The following is a 21,513-nucleotide window of genomic DNA, read 5'->3' on the forward strand; positions in this document are numbered from 1 at the left end:
AGAGGTTGCAGTGAGTCAAGGTAATGTCGCTGCACTCCAGCCTGGGTGACAGAATGAGACACTGTCTCTTAAAAAAGAAAATAGAAAATTGCAAAGACAGCTCTTCGTTACATCTAATTTCCATACAGACATAAGTCTGCTTCTCTACTATAAACTCTATTTTACTAACAGATTTATCTTCACTGGCACCACTATGAGGACTGTGATTATAAGAATGAATATATTATAGAGAAAATCTTCTCATCTCTTTCTTCAAGAACTTTTGGCTGTATTTAATCTTGTGTTCTTTCATTTCTATTTGAAAACCATCAAAAACTACCATGAAAACTATTTTGATTGCAACTTATTACATGTGGCTTTTAGCTTAATTTGAAGAGGATTTACATCTTTACACTGTATTAATAGATGCTTTTTATGCATAGGCATGTTAAATTCTGTCCCCCTATTTAGTATTACCTTTATATCTTAATTATTTTCTTTTCATACTGATCTTGCAAAAGCTTTTAAAACAAAAATCATTTGAATCTTATTCTTCTGAAAGCCATTACCGGGTGAAAGTTTTGTATTAGATTGGGTGTTCCAGGAAGAAAGACTAAATTCTAACTACAAATCTTAGGTCAATTCTTTGATAAAAGATTGTAAAGTTTAATTATTATTACGTTGGCTGGGCACGGTGGCTCACGCCTGTAATCCCAGCACTTTGGGAGGCTGAGGCGGGCGGATCACGAGGTCAGGAGATCGAGACCATCCTGGTAACACTGTGAAACCCCGTCTCTACTAAAAGTACAAAAATTAGCTGGGCGTGGTGGCGGGCACCTGTAGTCCCAGCTACTCGGGAGGCTGAGGCAGGAGAATGGCGTGAACCCGGGAGGCGGAGCTTGTGGTGAGCAGAGATTGCGCCACTGCAGTCCAGCCTGGGTGACAGAGCGAGACTCCGCCTCAAAAAAAAAAAAAGTTTTTATTATTTTATTTTATTCAGAATCCAGATGAAGATAGAAAACATCCATTTCAGGTTATTTTCCTTACTGTCCAGAATTTTTTGTGTATATACTCTTCCATTATGATTATAGTACATTCTTGAGACATTAATTTTACTGTTTCTCAGCTCTGCTTTGTTTAAATTGAAAGCCTTTTCTTATGTGCAAGAGTGACATTTAAACCCCGAATTCTAAGCACAGTAGCTCCCTTCTGTCTCAGCCTCAACCACTAAACTGTTTGGACCATGCACAGTCTCATTTTCAGTTTCCTCTTCATTTGTGTCCTCTGGTTAATCCTGTACCTAATTGGGAGCTCAGCTACAAACGTTTGTTTGATTTAGTTTACTCAACATTTTTCAGTAGTTGCTACTGCAAGGGTTCTCATAGTTTCTAGTGCAATATATTGCCAGAAAAGATAAACTTTTATTTCAAGATTTTTCTTATTAATATGTTCTATTCGTTAAAAAATAAGCCAGTCATTTAACACTTTTGTGAATAATTTAAGTAGCACAAATTCATAAAGAGTTTCAAAACAGTGAAGGGGAATGCTACAGGATTTTCTTTAAGATTATTAATAAATCTATTCTGGCAATGGAGATAAAAATAATTCATATTTGAACAGTAAGAACATGGGAATGCCATGGAGCCGATATTCTACTGATGCAGATAAATACCCTCATTCACTGAGTGTTAAAGACAATCCAACAGAAATTGAGAAGATGATGATGGAGATAAATTGCCAGTCATTTTCAATAATCTTAGCAATTGAAAATAGAATAATTGCAATAATTGCAGGACAATAGCAATAATGCACGGATTACAAGATGGTTTTTTCAAAATTTATGAAAATTCAGAGCATCTATGTGTGTACATATTATGTGGGAAGTTTTGCCAAATTAAATGGCCATCAGAAGTCTTAGTGAAATTCTGCCTTGGATGTAAACCTGAATATTATACTCAATTATGATTTGGACACCTTTTCCATATGCAAAATTGAAACTAATTTACTTATAAAAGATCCCCTCCTCCCCCACCACTCCGGGCAACAAATTCCCACCTGTTTGAACTGGATAATCACCATCACACTGGAGGACAGTTATTCTGGTGAACATATTTTGGTAATTAATGAATAACACTGAAATCAGTTTTGTTGATTTTAGCTTTGGTTCTGTAACTTTTTAACAGCACTTTGGGCAAGATTTTTAATCTGTTCTATTCTTCTTTTAAAGTAGGGTAAAAATTGTTACTTTTTTACTCCATGAAGGACATTTTGAATTGGATGTAACTGTATAATGTAATAAAGTTAGCTATTCATGAAATGAATCATTCCCATGTTACATGATCTTGTTGAATATTCTTATCATCCAGCATTTTGAATCACCAGTATAATGATAATTTGTGTTGATAATGAAGCTCCCAAAATGCATTCTGAATCATCAAAAAAAGACTAGATTAGGTTCAGAATAATTTTAGTTCCAAGTGACTCATCTGTCTCATTAATCTCCAGTATTAAGCCTCAAAGTCCTTCAGAGTATTTCTTCAGAGAAACTCACATTCCATAGCAATCTTATTAAATAGTGTTAATATATTATATTTTTAAAAACTTTTGGTGGCAAAGCATGCACTTTAAGATAGGCCTGCATTTTTCACTACCTACTAGATATGCAGCTTTCAACAATTTACACAATCTCCATAAATACTTGCCTTTACCTGTAAGACTGGTATAATAATGGCTTGCTCAAAGTACTTTTTGACAGTGCATACCATATGCTTAGCTCAGGGCCCGGCAGGGTAGTAAGCACTTTCATTACCTTAAATGTCATTATTTTATTAATGCTTTTCAGCCACTATCATAATTATGCTTCCATTATTTCCATCAACAAAAAAACATGAATCATTATTTTTTATCAGATCTAGTCCAAAGTTCTCCAACTTACTTTCCAACAGAGAAATAGGATATTCATGGAACAAAAACACTCCTACAATTCTACAAAATGTTCTTGTGTGATCTTAAGATCGTGATTCTCTGTCATTCACAATTGCTTCCTCTGATACATGAAGTTCAGGTTTACTTTAATTTTATCTCTTTTATTCTTTCCTTTATCTTTTTTCCTGAGCCTCGGTTTCTTCATCTGAAGCATGAAGTTAATGAATGGTAGACTGAATTGCAAATAATATTTTAGAACATCACTTAGCACATTGTCTGAGAAATAGGTGCCACATATTATTAGATATCTTCTAAAGTCCCTAAAGCATGACGTGAACTTTTTAATTAAACCTTATTTCCCATCACTCCTTCAAAATTGCACTGGTTTACTCTTGCCACTGTCCTTTTCCTATTAATTGTCATGAATCCATTATGTCAAATATTAATTATTATATATTAATTAACCTTTGTCAACCTTTTTGCCTGAGTAAACCTTCAAACTTTTCAAGAACAACCCCAAGTTGACATTTTCATGATCTTCCTTCTTTACTGCAGTCTAAGCTGATATTTTCTTTAATTAAAATCCTGGAATTTCACTCCTTTAGTGAATACTTACTTAACAACTCTTATTTAAGAAATTTTTATTTAAAAACTAAGATATAATACTTGCACGTGCCTGTCTTGCTCTAGTCTGGCAGAAAATAGTAGGCACATGTATTAGTCTGTTCTCACACTGCAAATAAAGACATACCCAAGACTGGGTAATTTATAAAGGACAGAGGTTTAATGGACCCACAGTTCCACATGGCTGGGGAGGCCTCACAATTATGGCAGAAGACATAGGAAAAGCAAGGGGACACATACATGGTGGCAGGCAAGAGAGCTCATGCAGAGGAACTCCAATGTATGAAACCATAAGATCTCATGATACTGATTCACTATTATGAGAACAACAAGGGAAAGACCCACTCCCATGATTCAATAACCTCCCACTGGGTCCTTCCCAAGACATGTGAGAATTATGGGAGCTACAGTTCAAAATGAGATTTGGGTGGGGTAATGGCCAAACCATATCAGCATGTGTATAGATGAATTGCAATATTTATAGGAAGTGATATGGGCTGCATGTTTGTGTTCCCCAAAATTCATATATTGAAAGGCTAATAGCAAGTGTGATGGTATTTAAAGATGGGGCATTTGGGAGGTGATTAGGTCATGAAGATGGATCCTTCATGTTGGGATGTGTGCCTTTATAAGAAGAAACACTATAGGACAGTGCTTCCCCTCTCTTACTCCCCCACTACAATGTCAGGATACAAGGAGAAGACAACTCTGCAAACTAGGAAGAGCGTCCTCACCAGACACTGCCAGTTCCTTGATCTTGGACTTCCCAGACTCCAGAACTGTGAGAAACAAAAGTTATTTAAATTACCCAGTCTATGATATTTGTGTTATAGCAGCCCAAACTAAGATAGGAGGGATATTACTAATTATGTAATCATGTATTATAATTCTCTTACATATTACATTTGTTCTATAATATACATTATGTATTTCTCAATGGCAAAGAGTGTCTCATGTTTCTATTTTACAAATTGTGTTAATTATTTGCAATGCTAAGTGCATTATAATAGGACAAAATAATATTATTTGGGTTACTGAATAAAAGGAATGTTTATTATCATAATATTTTTATTATCAGACTAATTCTAATTTCTATTTTTAAATTGTTTGAGATATTTAAAATATTGTAAATGCAAAGGCAATGTTATATGTGAGTTCATGAGAGAAAGCTGGAATTGTACTAAGGAAGATGAAATTTTCAAAAGAAAAGATGGGTAGACATTAATGAATCAAGTAAAGAATAAAATGCTTCTAATATCTGTCCTGTACTAATGGCAAACTAGCATCATGCTAGCTTCCCCTAAAACTAGTCCAAGAGAAAATATAGAAAAGGGATACAAATTTTTCAGGAATAAGCCAGAAACAAACAAAAACCTTTGTGAAGCTCTTGGGTAGACTCAGTACTGTCCTGAACTGGTGACAAGGATGGGAATAAAGGTGAAGGTGTCAGTAAGATGATAGGTTGAAAGGAATCATTTAACTTCACCTTATTCCTATCCTTCACTTTAGTGTTTCACAAAGAAATTTTCTGCAACAGTTCTTGTTCTAATATTGGGGAGGGATGAACCCAATACATCATAAATGCCCATTGGGTTAGGGAATCTATGAAAAATGGTGGTTGTGAACCAGTTGATCTGCCCTTGAGCATTTGTTCCTCAATTTCTACCGTTCAAAGTTCCCATTCAAAGCTGAGGAAGCAGGTTTTTGCAATGCTAATTTTTCCCAATAGTTAAATGGGAGAAAAAGTGGCAAGTAATTGCCTCGTAAGGAACCACAAATGTGAATGATACATAATCTTTCTGTGATTTCTTGGTTCCCTTCCCTGAGATTCTGGCTACAGGGCTAGCCTTTTGCCCATTTCCAGAAAAGATTACCAGATTGAGTAGCAATTACTGTCAGGGAACCTTGTACTCATGTGCCAAAAAAAAAGCCATCTAAGAAATAGAAAACACTCTGAAGAAATGTTAACTACTCATCTTACACCAACTGAAGCAGAATTCTTAGAACAAATGGACAAAGATTTTATATACAGACATTTAAATAGTATATAGTGAGATAAAATAAATTAATAATAAGGTAAAATAAATTTTAATGCAAAATAAACAAATTTTAAATATTAAATATAGAAATAATCCACATTTAAATATATAATAATGAAATCAAAAATATTAAAAGTTAAGAGAAAATGCTAAAAGCACACAGAAAGCAAAGTTTAAAGGCCTATGATTTATAAAGAATTAAGAAGGAGATTAATACCAGACTTCTCATTTTCAATATTGGAAAGGGAATAATAGTTATAAGTTTCGAAGAAAAATAACTTTGTACTTAGATTTATTTCCAACCAAATTGTTGTTCAAAGGTATGGATGTAATAAAAATATTCCCAGGACTCAATGATACCAAAGGGTTTATCTGTCAGATGAAGATCCACAGTTAAATGCTTTTTGTTTTGTTTTGTTTTGTTTTTGACAGAGTGTCACTCTGTTGCTCAGGCTTGAGTGCAAGGGCGCGATCTTGGCTCACTACAACGTCTGCCTCCCAGGTTCAAGCTATTCTCCTGCCTCAGCCTCCCTAGTAGCTGGGATTACAGGTGCCTACCACCACACCCAGCTAATTTTTGTATTATTATTATTATTATTTTTAGACCAAGTCTCCCTCTGTCGCCCAGGCTGGAGTGCAGTGGCATGATCTTGGCTCACTGCAAGCTCCACCTCCCAGGTTCACGCCGTTCTCCTGCCTCAGCTTCCTGAGTAGCTGGGATTATAGGCGTGTGCCACCACGCCTGGCTAATTTTTTTTTTTTTTTTTTTTTTTGTATTTTTACAAAAAAAAAATACATGGGATTTCACCGTGTTAGCTAGGATGGTCTGGATCTCCTGACATCAACTGATCCGCTTGCCTCGGCCTCCCAAAGTGCTGGGATTCCAGGTGTGAGCCACCACACCAGGCCAGTTAAACACTTTTAGGAAGAGATATTCAATAAGAAAAGAAATCAGTCAAAGAATATATTGCAATAGATACATAAGGTAAAGTTTATTGTTGTCTAGTGAAATATTCATAGTGAGGAAAATAAAGGAGGAGGATAAGGTGAAGAAAGACTCAGAAGAAGAGAAAGAAAAAATCATCCCAGAACTAAAATGTTAGACATATAATCATGATGATAGACCAATGATCAAAGCAGGGGAGAAATCAAAGGAGTATGTATCCATGATATGATGTATGAATTTTATTAGGGAAAGGTGCAGCTCTTATTTTTTAATTAAGAAATATGAACAGGGAACAAATATAAGAATAAAAATGGACTGCATAACATATATGACCCTTAAATAGAAAAGAATCTTAATATTAAAATTCAGAAAAGAAGAAAAAATACTATAAAGAGAAAATATTTTTAAACACCTGAAATCAGTCCTAAATTTTAGCAATACTCAAATGGAAACTGCCTATACTACAGTATCAAAATTCAAAGGTTTTCAAATTAAGTTTTAGAAAAACAGGATTCAATTATAATATCATTTTCAGAAGATACACTTAACAAAAAGCATGGAAATTTTGAAACAGAAGGGGAAAAACAGATTAGGCAAATATCAATTAAAACTCAGTTGTGTTCTATTTTTGACAAAATAAAATTTAAAGCAAACATTGTAAGAAACAAAATACTTTGCGCTGGTAAAATGTTTATTTTTCTTTTACTCATCTTAAAATGTATCCTATCAACTCATTTTCAAAATATACATAAGTACAATTGAGAGAGCTGTAGAGAGAAACAGAGAAAGCAATAATGGTATTTAACAAATCTCTCTCAAAAATAAATCAAGATTTAAAAATAAGCAAAATTCTTAATGATTAAATAATGTTAATTAAGATAATGCACAGAGATGCTGTGTATAAAAATTGTATTATGCATGCATATATACACAATATATGAACATATGCATGTATCTACATTAGTCCATTCTCACATTGCTGTAAAGAAATACCCAAGATTGGGTGATTTATAAAGAAAAGAGGTTTATTTGCTCACAGTTCCATATGGCTGGGAAGGCCTCAGGAAACTTACAATCATGGCAGAAGGAGAAGCAAACACATGCTTCTTCACAAGATGTCAGGAGAAAGAAGTGCTGTGCAAAGGGGGAAAGCACCTCATAAAACCATCAGATCTCGTGAGAATTCACTCACTGTCATGAGAATAGCATGGGGGTAGCCGCCCCCATTGTTCAATTACTTCCCACTGTGTCCCTCCCACAACACGTGGGGATTATGGGAACTTCAATTCAAGATTAAATTTGGGTGGGGACATGGCCAAACTATATCAATATCCATGTATTTATATAGACATGCATCATAAATGATATGATTAATAAATTTGCATTCTATGTGTAGAACTCTACATCTAACAGAGAATAGAATTTTTAACTACACCCCAAAATGCACACATATATTTGATTTAAATGGTCAGTAAAATCTAAAAGCTGATAGAGACTGTATCCTTCTATGATGTAAAATCAGACTATATTCTCTCCCATGCAAAAATCATCTTTAAAATAATCAATATGCTGACAGTTGCCTCATTTCTTTCTCTATCCTACTCTATTTTACATCCAGATTTATATAACCCATTGCCTACTTGGCATACTCACTTGAGTGTTTAATAGATATCTCAAATATTTTATGTCCTAAATTTAAACTCTGGTCTTTTTCTCAAACCTGTTCTACCTGCAACTTACCTTATTTGGGATGACTTCAGTTCAATTTTCTTTTGGCTGAAACTTGAGTTTTTGACTCGTGTCTTTCTCTATACTTTGCACCCTATTTGTGAGTCCTTTTAGGTGGCTTTCTACAGGAAACATATTCAGATACCGTGATTATCTTCAGGAGATTTTGAGAGAAATGTTTCTGGGAGCAATATTTATGGAGGGAAATCTTGGGAAGCAGAATTGGGCAAGGGAGGAGATGAACTGGAATGTATTTGCAATGTTGGCGTCAGCCAATTTCACAGAACTTTGGAGCTGGAATTGCTCTTCGGAGATCCGCTCCCCACACAGCACCATCCATCAGTCAGTAGAAATGCCTTGCTCCTAAGAGAGGCAAATTATCTGGGACTGAGCAGTAGCTGTCAGCTGAAGTCAGTTCCTGGAGAGGGTATTCAGATGAGTCATCAGCAGCCAATAAGCTCTGTGAATGAGCAGAATCTCAGCACTGCCAACAGCATCCACTGCACTGTGTTTACTTCTATAACCTAACCCGTCTCGCTGTGTCTATCTTTGCCCTTGTTATGTCTATTTTTACATAACAGCCAGAATATTTTTGAACCAAAGACAAAATCATTTTACTGTTAAAATTAATCTTAATTAATCTTTTCAGTGATTTTCATCTCCTAGTAGAAGACAAATCTTTCCAACTAGGTTAAAATAAAATGTAAAAAAAAAAAAAATCTATGGCTTTGCTTATACTAAACAGTGTTTCTACCATGAAAGACAGAGGAAATTTTTTCCAATGCAGAGGAATTAGTCTCTGTGGGCCAGCGCCTTCAGATTAACTGTGAATATAACTTACAATCAGTTCAATGCATTGAAGATTTACTCTTATAGTGGTGTATATGAGGAAGACCATCTCCTTAATGAAAGGCAAGTCAAACTTTTTTATTTTAACTTTTTTTAGAGACAGCGACTCACTATGTTGCACAGGCTAAGAGTAGAATTTTAAACGGCAAAAGCCACAGTGAAAGAAGGAAAAAAAAAAGCCACAGTGAGGAAAAGGAAAAGTAATAGATTACTTGAAACAAATCCTTTCCTTGCCATTTCAGGATTGGTTTGTTTTGGAGCTCTGTGCTACTCCAGTGTAGTTTGGGATTTCTTAGGAACCATGATTACCCATCAAGTCCATTATTTTGAGTCTCCATGGTGGAGTTGTGTCACAGAGAGCAAAAGTCAGAAGTTAACTATCAGGCTAATGTTACTCAATTTTCAGTGAAGCAGTTGTTCTTGTTCTTTCGTCTGTGTCTCACACTGAATTCTATTTTACAATCTCTCACACATTTCAGGCTTAGGAATATGCAGCGGAAAATGTATTATGCACATGCATGTCAAGAATCAGTAAAAATTTATTTTAGCAGTGGTTGGATATGTCCTACATGATCTGAGATGACCTTCTCTCTCTGACCTTCTTTCCTCATCACTAATTCTACTACAGCCGCACTAGACACCTTGCCAGTCTTACATCACATCAGGTATTGAAATTTTTCACTCGCTTTTCCCTCTTTGAGACACTCTTTGCCCTGATATAACCTAACACCTCTCCTCCTTCAAACATTTGCTCAAATCTCACCGCTGCAAAAGGCTTAGCTTTATGTCCCTGTTTATTACAATACTCTGTGCTCGTAATCTCCCTTAGATTTTTTCTTCATTTTTCCCCTAATAGCACTTATCAGCTCAAATCATCATCACCTCTGATCTTACCTGTAATTTTCGATGAAAACATTGATTCTGAAGACACTTTGAAGATTGAAATTATATTCCAGATGTGATCATATGATATGTAAGCTATAGTTTGTTTGCTTTACAATATTCTGCATTTAAAAGAGAAGATCAGGACTCAACTTTCTGACCCACCATCCACTGGTGGCATGATTTTGGAAAATTCACTTAATCTGTTGGGATTTATACGGCTATGACTACTGGCCTTCTTTATCATCCATCTTAAGTTCTGCAGCAGCAGATCATGAGACCAGGATTAGTGTGCAAGTGGTTTACTATAGAAATGTTTTCAGATAAACTGGTAAAGAGTGTGATAGCTCCAGGCAAGGGTGCAAGTTCAGGCCAAGTCCAGCTTCGGCCTGACCATGGAGTGAAGCTCTGGGATATAAATTATATCTTAGCATTTGTCCATACAGGAGGCAAGATAACTGAGTTTCATACTGGTGTAAAAGTAAATCCTTGCCTGTTCTGCCAGGCTGCCCAACAGTGGGATAAGCATAAATTCCCAGTCGCTGTTGTCTAGGCAAAGCAGGTCTAATAGCCAAGATTAGTCCTCTGAAATGTATGGTACCCAGACCTCTAAGAAACAAAAGATGTGGACATCTGCGGAATAAATACTCAAAAATATTGAAAGGTATTGGAGGACACCTATTTACATCTCTGACAGCATCTACTACATACCTTCAAAAGGAACTGGTTTGATGGGTCAACAAATTGCATTACTTTAAAAACTATAAAAACCCAGAGGGCAGTTCCAGGCTGGGGTCTTGAACAACATAGCTTTCACTGGGGCTGGTTTCTAAAATGACAGAAATGAAATCACACAGAAATATACTTGTAGCAGCCCTGAAGTTTTCCAGAAGCCAGGGTTGACCAATGCAATGTTTATTCTACTGTGAACTATACATTTTACTGCTACACACACAAAATATGCATTGTATTAGTCTGTTTTCTGTTGCTTATAACAGAATACTTGAAACTGGGTAATTTATAAAGAAAAAGATTTTATTTCTTACAGTTATGGGGGCTAAGTCCGAGGTCCAGAGACCGCATGTTTGAGAAGACCATGGTCCAGGGGTCGCATCTGGGGAGGGTCTTGTTGTTGGTGAGGCTCTCAGCAGATCCCTGAGTCAGTGCAGATATTTGCATGGCAAGGGAGTTGAGCTTGCTAATATGCTGGCTCAGGTCTTTCTTTCTCTGCTTATAAAGCCACCAGTTCCCCTTCCGTGAGTACTCATTACTCCGTGGATTAATCCATTCAGGAGGCATAGCTCTCATAAAGCAATCACTTCTTAAAGTCTCCATCTCTCATTACAGACACACTGGAAATTAAGCTTCTTTTGTTTCTTTCCTTTTTTTTTTTTTTTTTTTGAGACAAGTTCTCACTTTGTCGCCCAGGCTGAAGTGCAGTGGTACCATTAAAGCTCACTGCAGCCTCTGCTTCCAGGGCTCAGGTCATCCTTCCACTTCAGTCTCCCAGGTAGCTGGGACCACAGGTATGCACCACTACACCCAGCTAAGTGTTTGTATTTTTTATAGAGATTGTGTTTCACCATGTTGTCAAAGCTGTTCTCAGACTCCTGGGTTCAAGCGATCCACCCACTCTGGCCTCCCAAAGCTCTGGGATTACAGGCATGTGTTACCTCGCCTGTCCCAGAAGTAAGTTTAAAGATGAGATTTGGAGGGGACACAACATGCCTGTAGTTATTTTTTCTTATAAATCATATTGTAATTATCTTCTCTCTTAAATTATCATAAGAACTCCATTTTTAACAAAGTCTGGCGTTTGAAAAATCCTAGAATATTCTTTATAAATTAAAATATATGCTGTTAGGAAGATTATTTAATGTAATGTATCGTGAACGTCGAAAAAAAGTAGACACACTACAAGCAAGCCAAAGAAACTTATATTTATTTACTTAATTAGTCTACGAAAGTGTCTAATTTGCTCAGTGAATTGTGGCTAATGGGTGATGCTGTTAAGTCTCAAACTACCAGCTCTAAGCTTCATTTCTTTCGGTTTCCACTACCTGCTGAATGGAAGGAATAGAAAAGAACATTGCAGTGGAGATGGGTAAAGCAAAATGTGGAAAATTAATCAAAGAGGATGAGTAACTAAGAAAGAAAAATTAGAAAAATAGATGCTTTCCAGTTATCGATGCTTCTATTTTTATCAATTGCCACCAAAACCAATATAGAAGTATCAATAGATGATTGCCTTCGTGTATTATAGAGGACTAGTTTCAAAATTACTTAACTGATTGATTGATGCCTAATTTGCTTGCTCGTTAAGCATCACCAGGTGTCCTGTACCAGGAAACTAGGCACAAAATTTTGAACATCTTTTAAATATAATGGCATTTTCCTTTGTAATTTTGTGTATTGCAACTAAAAGACTATTAATAAAAAATCAAACAAAATGGACCAAAATCTAGATTTGTTTTTGAAATATGGCATAATAATAAAATAAAATCAGGTAAGGGTTAATGGTTTTGAAACAAGCAGCCACCTGCAAAAACTGCCCACACAAAAAAATGATAAATATTCCAGGAGATGGACAGGCTAACTACCCTGATTTAATCATTATGCTTTGTATCCCATAAATAAGTACAATTATCACATGTCAACTAAAAATAAAAGGAAAACAAGTTGATTAATGAAAAAAATGGGAAAGAATACAAAGCAAAGGGGACTAAAACACTACTTTAAGACCCTTATTCAAGACAAGGAAGCAGAAATGACCATGTTTTAAAGCTCCTAAACTTGAACCTCTGTGATAGAAGATTTTATTCAATGAAGCAGAGTTGTTAGGAATCAATTCTCTATAAATTGAAGTAATAATGTTCCTCGAGCAAACACTTGCCTTATATAAACCCTTCATAATGACAGCAAATCAAGAAAACTATACAATGACAGAGATTCATTTACTGTAGAAGCAAATACAGATAAGAGCTATAGCAAACCTTTCTGAAAGCTTTGTCTAACTAACCCTTCAAAGCTGAATGCTTTCAGCTGTAAGGGCTCTTCACTTTCCTTAGAATGTTTACTATTCATCAGAGTGTTTCTACAAAATTTGACCAAAGAGTTAGCTACAAATTATACTAATAATGACTACTCTACTGGAAAAATGTGAAATATAAACAGCTCCAAATTGCTTGCAGTTGAATGAAAGGTAGGATACATTGTTGTCTTTTGTTTGTTTTTCTTGCTTTTTTAAATTTTTGCTAATCTTAATTCTTTTTTTCACAGTTGGCTAGGTGTTGAAATATTCTGAGGGAAGAGAAATGACAATGTAGACATTTATAATCTTGTATTAGCTTAATAGTACAGTTAATGTGTCATGATTATCATGTAGGTATAGTTTTACAAATATGTCTGTCTAGATTAAGGAGGTTCAATATTAGTGCTAGTCTGCTAAGAATACTAATTATATTTTAAAATCATAAGCAAATTGAATTTTTCAACTACCTTTTCTAGATCTATTGAATTAAGCATAATTTTTATTTTTTTGTATTTAAAACAATAAAACTTTTATTTTTGCTTAAAATGTGCAGCTTCTACCAATTGTCAAAATATAATGTCAGTTAAGAATACTCACCTCATTTTTTTTTACCTCAGACTTAAAATAAGTTAGAAGAAAACAGAGTAAACAGCACATGATTTTCTTTTAATAGCACCTTGAAAAAGTACAGTGCACTAGCAAGGGCATTAAGAGGCGGGGAAATGCCTTCAGACCCAATGGTTATAGGGCACCACAATGTATGTGAGAGCATAAGGAAATGTGGTGACAACATTGTCATGGGTTAATGTTAATGCTTTATGAGAAGGAACTTGGTTAAAATAATTTCCTTAGAGGGCAGTTCAGGACCTTCATCAGCTTCCTGGTCTTTTTGCTCTGAGGCCTTCATTTTCTCATTCTTAGCTTCTTTAGCCTGAAACTTAATTTTGTTTAGTTCAGGATCTTGTTGGGACTTATTCAGGTTTTTGTGCTGGTAAAAGACAAGGGAGAGGTGAATTGATTGACTAGGCTTTAGATGCTCACAGGAGTCATAGTGTGAAGCTCTCACAGGGCACACTGAATCAAAACTGAGCTGTGTCATGACCACCTGACCAATATATGCAGCCAAAAATATGTGCTCACTGTCTGACCAATACTCACCTAGGTGGGACAATTTCTTTTCAGCAGGTGACAGGCAGTCCTCAGATAGCAACTAGTCTGATAGAGGCTCATTTGCTTCAGAATGCTGCTCATCATCTTCCATCAAAGAGGCGAGGTCTTGAGAAGAGTTGAGGAAGGGGTGCTGCTGGCTTGGCTGATGAGAAGTTAGTGGTTCAGTTAGACCAGTGGGAGGCTGAGAAGAAACCAAGGGCTCTGTCACAGGGGGAGACAGAGTGGGGAGAGAAGCCACTTCGCCAGGCTGTGCAATTCTAGAGCATTCCGCAGCAGCTGCATCGGCACCACTGAGTCTTCCAGAAGGCATCGTGCAGTGAGCAGTGGGGAATGCTACTTCTTTCTGAAAACCTGTAGGGGACTGTTGCATCCTTCTTCAATAGAGCTGGGTGGCTGAAGCAGTCTTCGGGGACCAGGAGAAGCCTGGAGATGCAATGGCCTCTTTCACTGGGTGACAAATGGATGGAATCAGAGAATAGGTTTTAGTGTTGTGGCCTCACAAATCTTTTAAGATAAAATAGGGTTCCTTTACTTTAGGTTGCACTGTCTCTGTTTTAATTGCGAAGATTGGCAGCAGTGCAGCCTTACTGAGGTTTATTGTTGCTGAGTTATTCCTCCACTTGATTTGGGGAATGGGTTTTTTCTCCACTGCCCTTATCTTACATGCGAGAACCTCCATCATCATCACAGCCCTCTTCTCAGAACTTGGGAACAGGCTGAACGAAACATGTTCTTTTTTTTTTTTTTTTCCTTTGCGTCAAGGTGCCAGGACCTCAGTGGTCCCAGATTTGATCTTGGCTTCCATTACCTCCCTTCAGCCAAACTCATCTGTGTCTGAAAGTGTATAAAGAAGTAGCACATGGAGCTGCTTATCTTGAGGAATAACACCCAAAGAGCAGTTATCTTCTTGAATTAAAGTACAAACCACAGGGCTTCCATTATTCATGTTGTGAATGTCTCTGTGGGGTTGGGCAGAGAAGTCCAGGCCAGCAATGATGCCAGAGAAGGAAAAACTATCCTTGCTGCCAAGCTAACATTCTCGTGCAACATTTTCATGTTCCACTGATTTTGGTAAGCTAATGGAGCATGTTGCTTATATATTGGAACTAATTGTGTAGCCAAACTCTTTAAGTTATCTTCAAGGTTTTTTTCCATGGCCTAATGTTCCACATAAATTTGTTCCAGTTTTATATATTGTCTTTATGGATTATGTCCTTTAGTAATTCTTTCATAGTAGGTATGTAAGAGAGAGCTTGAATCAATTCTAAATCTTCTGGAGCTTGGGCCTCTACCAAACTTACAGCCATTAAAGTACATACTCCATGAACAGCCAAAGGAGAATGAAGTGCCACATGTCTCTGGATCAATTCCTTAACATGTACAGGTACGATTTTAATGGAGGGTGCATCTTCGGTTGGTGGGATGCATACTGTATGACCTTAGATTCTTGGTGAGCTCTGTATACAGCCAGTCAGCCACTGAGAAGCGATTGCCATCCCACACCATGATGAGCATCACTCTCACAGCAGTTGGACAGTGGTGGCCTGTACACTGCTAGACCAGAGAGCTTTTTCTGTATCACTGCTTCTTGTTAAAACCCACTTAATGATTGGACACCTATTAGAGCTTTTCCCTGCATTACCAGTGTACACTACTGTTTCTATCCTTATTATGTTTCCTTTTTCACCATACATATTCACCATGATTTCCCTGACAGCAGCAACACCTGGTCCGGCCTCAGGTGTATATAATATGAGCCTTTGATTTTTCGTGTAACTCGATCAAGACAGTTGCAGGTGGGCAGTTCAGAATCTTTAGTTATAGACATCAGGTGTTTTGTAGGGATAGTAAAGAAATTCATGGCATATTCACCAGAATTTCTCTGTGCATGCTTTGCTGTGGAAAACTGATGTTTCAACAGTGGGTGAACCTACTTCCTCTTCACTTTTGGTAGAAACCATTGTAATTCCACCTGAACATGCAATATTTACACTCCTAAGAGTTGGTGCTGACTTCAGTAAGGATGTCTCATGAGAGATGTAAGGTAATGTTGTCAGTCTCTGGTACATGAGTTGCTCTTTAACAGCAAGCATGGGCTTCTTTTTCCAACAATCTCCTGATGAGGTAGATTTTGTCTTTTTCTGGGTTGTGTTCTTTTACTTTGTTAATGATGAACTATGATTATTTTGGACACTTGAAGGTGGTTTCTATTGCATTACACCCTTCTCCTGATTGTATTTTTGCTGTACATTACATGCAACAAGGCTTGTCAGTGTACTTTCAACATTTTTGTCCTCTGGTTTTATATAATTGAAATTAATTATTGAAGCAAGTTATGTCAACTGTGTTGCAACATGTTCTTCAATTTGAGTATGAGCTGCATCTTGACCTGATAGGCCATCTATACCAATTTTTCTTTTTTGCTACTGTCCAGTAACTGGTTACAATATCCCAACTTGTTATTTTTTAGGAGCAACTGATGGAAATTCTTGCAACAGCTGTCAAGAGTAATTCTACCTTGAGTAATACTTTCATTGGTATCACTCTTGGATGAATTTAATTCTGGCTTAAAAAGAGATAACTAGCTGTTCTCTGCTCTGATTCTTCATCATTCTCTGACTTTGATGGGGAAGAATTCTCTGATGGGGCTTCTGAGAGCTGAGTCAAGATCTCTATGGCTGCCACTTCCTCCAGTGTTAATCTCTTACCTTTCATTAAGGATAAGAGACTTGGTTGAGATCCATCTTTTGGTTCTTTACTTGGTATAACCTCAGGAGTTTGTGGTTTATCAACTTCATTGTGTGTACTACCATGACAGTTTATGTTGGAGTGTGAAGAATGTGGAATGGAATTGCAGTTAAAGCCAGACTGCTGGAAGACTAAAATATTACTTCTCCTTTGAGATGATAACAACTTGCATTAGTAGCAACGGAGCTCATGGCAGGTGTCTTTTAGGAATTTATAAGATTGTTTTTAAATGTCTTGTCACATTCTTCAATATTAAATTTTTTAAATGACACATTTGTTTCCATTGATAAATAGTGTACATGTTTAGTGCCATTTCTTACAGTTTGTACAAACAATTTTGGAGGTTTGTCTCTTGTCAACTTCAGAGTTTTTCGATTTTTCAGCTTCTGGGACATTAGCACTGAAATCTCCTTTGACATGATCAGTTAAATGTAATTTCTTGTTTTACATCTTCTCCACCTCAATGGCTGTCATGCTTTCTTCAAGTTTAGTTATAATTTCAAGGGGATGTGGATTCAATTCCAATCCTTGTTCTTCCCCATCTACTGTAGTCCATGGATTCTGACTTGGGGACATTTACTGATTTGTTGTCAAAATCTTCCTTTAAAACTTTGGGTTTCTTTTCCCTCTTGGGCCTCTTGATTTCCTTTATAACCTCGAAAGGCACAATGACAGATGATGTCTTTTTCAGCTCCTAACATTTCCTCTTCTTAAGATCTGATGGCTGTTCTTTCTCTTCTTGCAACTAGTGCATTCACCAAAGTTGCACTTCTGCTGGTAGGGTTCACAGACCTCATATTGCTTTCATTTCCTTTTTTTTTCAAAGTGGGTAATAAAGTGGTTTAAGAAGGAGAAGAGGAGATACTGACCAGTCAAGCTGGCATAGTCACCACTGTGGAGTTGACAACATGAACTGTGCTTGTTACGCTGACCTGGGAGCTCCCTCTTTCTGATTCGCTGGGACCTGCCTGGGAGAGTTGGGCAATACCCAGTGAAGCATGGAAGAGTCTTCTCTCAGGGGCTATTAGGAAACCCCGAGTGTTATCTGGCAGAAAGCTTATATGAACTTGCTTTTCATTTTCTACATTGCTTATAGCCATTGCTGGAGGTAATGAATTTTTCTCTGGGGTTGATGATAATTGAGGAGTGTGTCCTGAGTCCAAAGGCAAAATCTACATAGCACTCTGGACCACAAACCCATATGAGACAGTGCCGTAGGGCTCAGGCCATTTGGGAGGAGCATGATAGGTAGCACTTAGATTTGGAGGAACAGGAAGGAAGAGAGGCAAGTACGGGGCAATGCCCCTACTCATACCAAGGGTTTCTTGTTGGTCTAAGATAGTACCAAAGAGCTCTTCTTGGACTGGAATAGCACCAGGAACCTTTGTTGAATCTGGGGTCTTACCCAGGGCCTTGGCATGAAGTTGCCACTGATGTGGGATAGCACTGAAGATCTGTCCTAGGACAGAGGTGGTATTAGCAACTTCCTGTTGATTTGTAGTAGCTTTGAGGGCCTCTTGATGATCTGGTTTAGCACCAAGGGTTGCTTGTTCTTAGCCTGCCAAAAGGAATTTTATTAGACATGTAGAAGATGTAGACCTACCAAGAGCCAACCAGTTTCTAAGGTTCAGTTCAGGTATAACCTTGTTAAAACTGGAGGTGGGATAGCAATCATATTCACTTTTAATGGGATCTGTGTAAGAATCAGATAACTTAAGGGATTCTACTCATTAACCCAACTCTTCTAATTGAATTCTGGGGTTTCCTTGAGAGATGACTTTGGCAGTTGTTCTTTGTGGCAAAGGAGCACACACAGTGCCCTTAGCAAACAGTCTTGGGGAACCACTAGTATCATTCAATGTTTCTTCAGAGAATAGTCCTTTACCACAGCATGTCCTTTCCAATGGACAAGAAAGAATCTCAGCTGCAGGGCCACTGAGGGTAGGGATATTGATTTGAGAATGTTTAACCCTTTTGTACCAGGACTGAGTTGTCTCTTGGCTCTTACTTTTAATTAAAGAGGGATTTTGTACACCAGACGGAGCCTCTATATTAAGAAGGATGTGGGTGTCTTGCATTGGGACTGAATCATTTTTTGAGCTCTTTACTCCCAAGTCAGTGAGTATCTTATAATTACCATCATGTAGCTTTTCTAAACCCTTAGAAGGTGGAACTTTCTTGAAATTGGCTATGACCAGTAGGGGTTGGGAGAGTCGCCTGCTAAGAAAGGTTCTTCTTAGAGCCACTGTGAGCCCATTGCATGTTAAGAACCCTGGGTTCTGAAAAGAAACCTCAGTCCTATCCAAATTCATGTGTGCTGTTCCAGCTCTTGTCAGAAAGCTTCTGACTGGCATGGATGGTTTAGGTTCTGTTTTTTTTCTTAGCATCTCTTTCTTGAATTAATTGCTTTAATTTTCCAGGGCTTAAAGCCTTGACTGATGCCACATTTTTGTTGGCTGTCTTGGGTGTCTTCTATAGTTTGCTGTTTCTCTTTTTGTTTGCATCTTTCTTCCTGACTAATCTGGAAGCCTTGTGTGGCAGGACCCAGACATAGCTGCAGGGTAGAAAAAAAAATAAGAGGCACAGGAAACAGTCCTTTGTCCTTTAGAAAGTCTCACTTTAGAGGATAATCTGGATGCAGTGTTCTTAATCTCATTCACACAAGGTTTTGGTGCTTACCAGTGCATTATGAGGGACACAGATGATCACCCAAAGAGGACATACTAAGGGCATGGTTGTGGAGGGAGGTGTCACAGAGTTCCCATGCCCTGTCTGGGCACACTACCCTCCCAGAAGCTCCAAGTGTTCAGCAAGTCCAAAACTCATGAAATCTCCTAGCTCGCAAGTTTTTATAGAAAATGATCTCCAACATGACCATCCTGACTCTGCTCCCACTGCCACCCTCTGCCTTTCCCGGAAGCTGGATCACTTTTTTGTTGTTTTTATATTCTGTAATATGTTGATAGATTTTATTTTATTTATTTTTTATTTTTATTATTTTTTAATTTTATTATTATTATACTTTAAGTTTTAGGGTACATGTGCACAATGTGCAGGTTAGTTACATATGTATACATGTGCCATGCTGGTGTGCTGCACCCATTAACTCATCACTTAGCATTAGGTATATCTCCTAATGCTATCCCTCCCCCGTCCCCCCACCCCACAACAGTCCCCAGAGTGTGATGTTCCCCTTCTTGTGTCCATGTGTTCTCATTGTTCAATTCCCACCTATGAGTGAGAACATGCGGTGTTTGATTTTTTGTCCTTGTGATAGTTTACTGAGAATGATGATTTCTAATTTCATCCATGTCCCTACAAAGGACATGAACTCATCATTTTTTATGGCTGCATAGTATTCCATGGTGTATATGTGCCACATTTTCTTAATCCAGTCTATCCTTGTTGGACATTTAGGTTGGTTCCAAGTCTTTGCTATTGTGAACAGTGCTGCAATAAACATACGTGTGCATGTGTCTTTATAGCAACATGATTTGTAGTCCTTTGGGTATATACCCAGTAAGGGGATGGGTGAGTCAAATGGTATTTCTAGTTCTAGATTCCTGAGGAATCACCACACTGACTTCCACAATGGTTGAACTAGTTTACAGTCCCACCAACAGTGTAAAAGTGTTCCTATTTCTCCACATCCTCTCCAGCACCTGTTGTTTCCTGACTTTTTAATGATTGCCATTCTAACTGGTGTGAGATAGTATCTCATTGTGGTTTTGATTTGCATTTCTCTGATGGCCAGTGATGGTGAGCATTTTTTCATGTGTTTTTTGGCTGCATAAATGTCTTCTTTTGAGAAGTGTCTGTTCATGTCCTTGCCCACTTTTTGATGGGGTTGTTTGTTTTTTTCTTGTAAATTTGTTTGAGTTCATTGTAGATTCTGGATATTAGCCCTTTGTCAGATGAGTAGGTTGCGAAAATTTTCTCCCATTTTGTAGGTTGCCTGTTCACTCTGATGGTAGTTTCTTTTGCTGTGCAGAAGCTCTTGAGTTTAATTAGATCCCATTTGTCAATTTTGGCTTTTGTTGCCATTGCTTTTGGTGTTTTAGACATGAAGTCCTTGCCCATGCCTATGTCCTGAATGGTAATGCCTAGGTTTTCTTCTAGGGTTTTTATGGTTTTAGGTCTAATGTTTAAGTCTTTAATCCATCTTGAATTAATTTTTGTATAAGGTGTAAGGAAGGGATCCAGTTTCAGCTTTGTACATATGGCTAGCTAGTTTTCCCAGCACCATTTATTAAATAGGGAATCCTTTTCCCATTGCTTGTTTTTCTCAGGTTTGTCAAAGATCAGATAGTTGTAGATATGCAACGTTATTTCTGAGGGCTCTGTTCTGTTCCATTGATCTATATCTCTGTTTTGGTCAATAAATGTAATCCAGCATATAAACAGAACCAAAGACAAAAGCCACATGATTATCTCAATAGATGCAGAAAAGGCCTTTGACAAAATTCAACAACACTTCATGCTAAAAACTCTCAATAAATTAGGTATTGATAGGACATATCTCAAAATAATAAGAGCTATCTTTGACAAACCCACAGCCAGTATCATACTGAATGGGGAAAAACTGGAAGCAT

The 21,513-nt window shown here is 37.3% G+C and overlaps 3 pseudogenes; all 3 read right to left on the reverse strand.

The window, feature by feature from the left end:
- Positions 1 to 13,731: 13,731 nt before the first annotated feature.
- LOC134806976 (methylcytosine dioxygenase TET1-like) lies at positions 13,732 to 16,251 on the reverse strand (annotated as a pseudogene).
- On the reverse strand, positions 16,243 to 16,748 carry LOC134808131 (methylcytosine dioxygenase TET1-like; annotated as a pseudogene).
- Positions 16,749 to 16,756: 8 nt separating this feature from the next.
- LOC467378 (methylcytosine dioxygenase TET1-like) lies at positions 16,757 to 19,608 on the reverse strand (annotated as a pseudogene).
- Positions 19,609 to 21,513: the final 1,905 nt, after the last annotated feature.

Source organism: Pan troglodytes, chromosome 14 (assembly GCF_028858775.2).
Source record: "Pan troglodytes isolate AG18354 chromosome 14, NHGRI_mPanTro3-v2.0_pri, whole genome shotgun sequence".
Lineage (NCBI taxonomy): Eukaryota > Metazoa > Chordata > Mammalia > Primates > Hominidae > Pan > Pan troglodytes.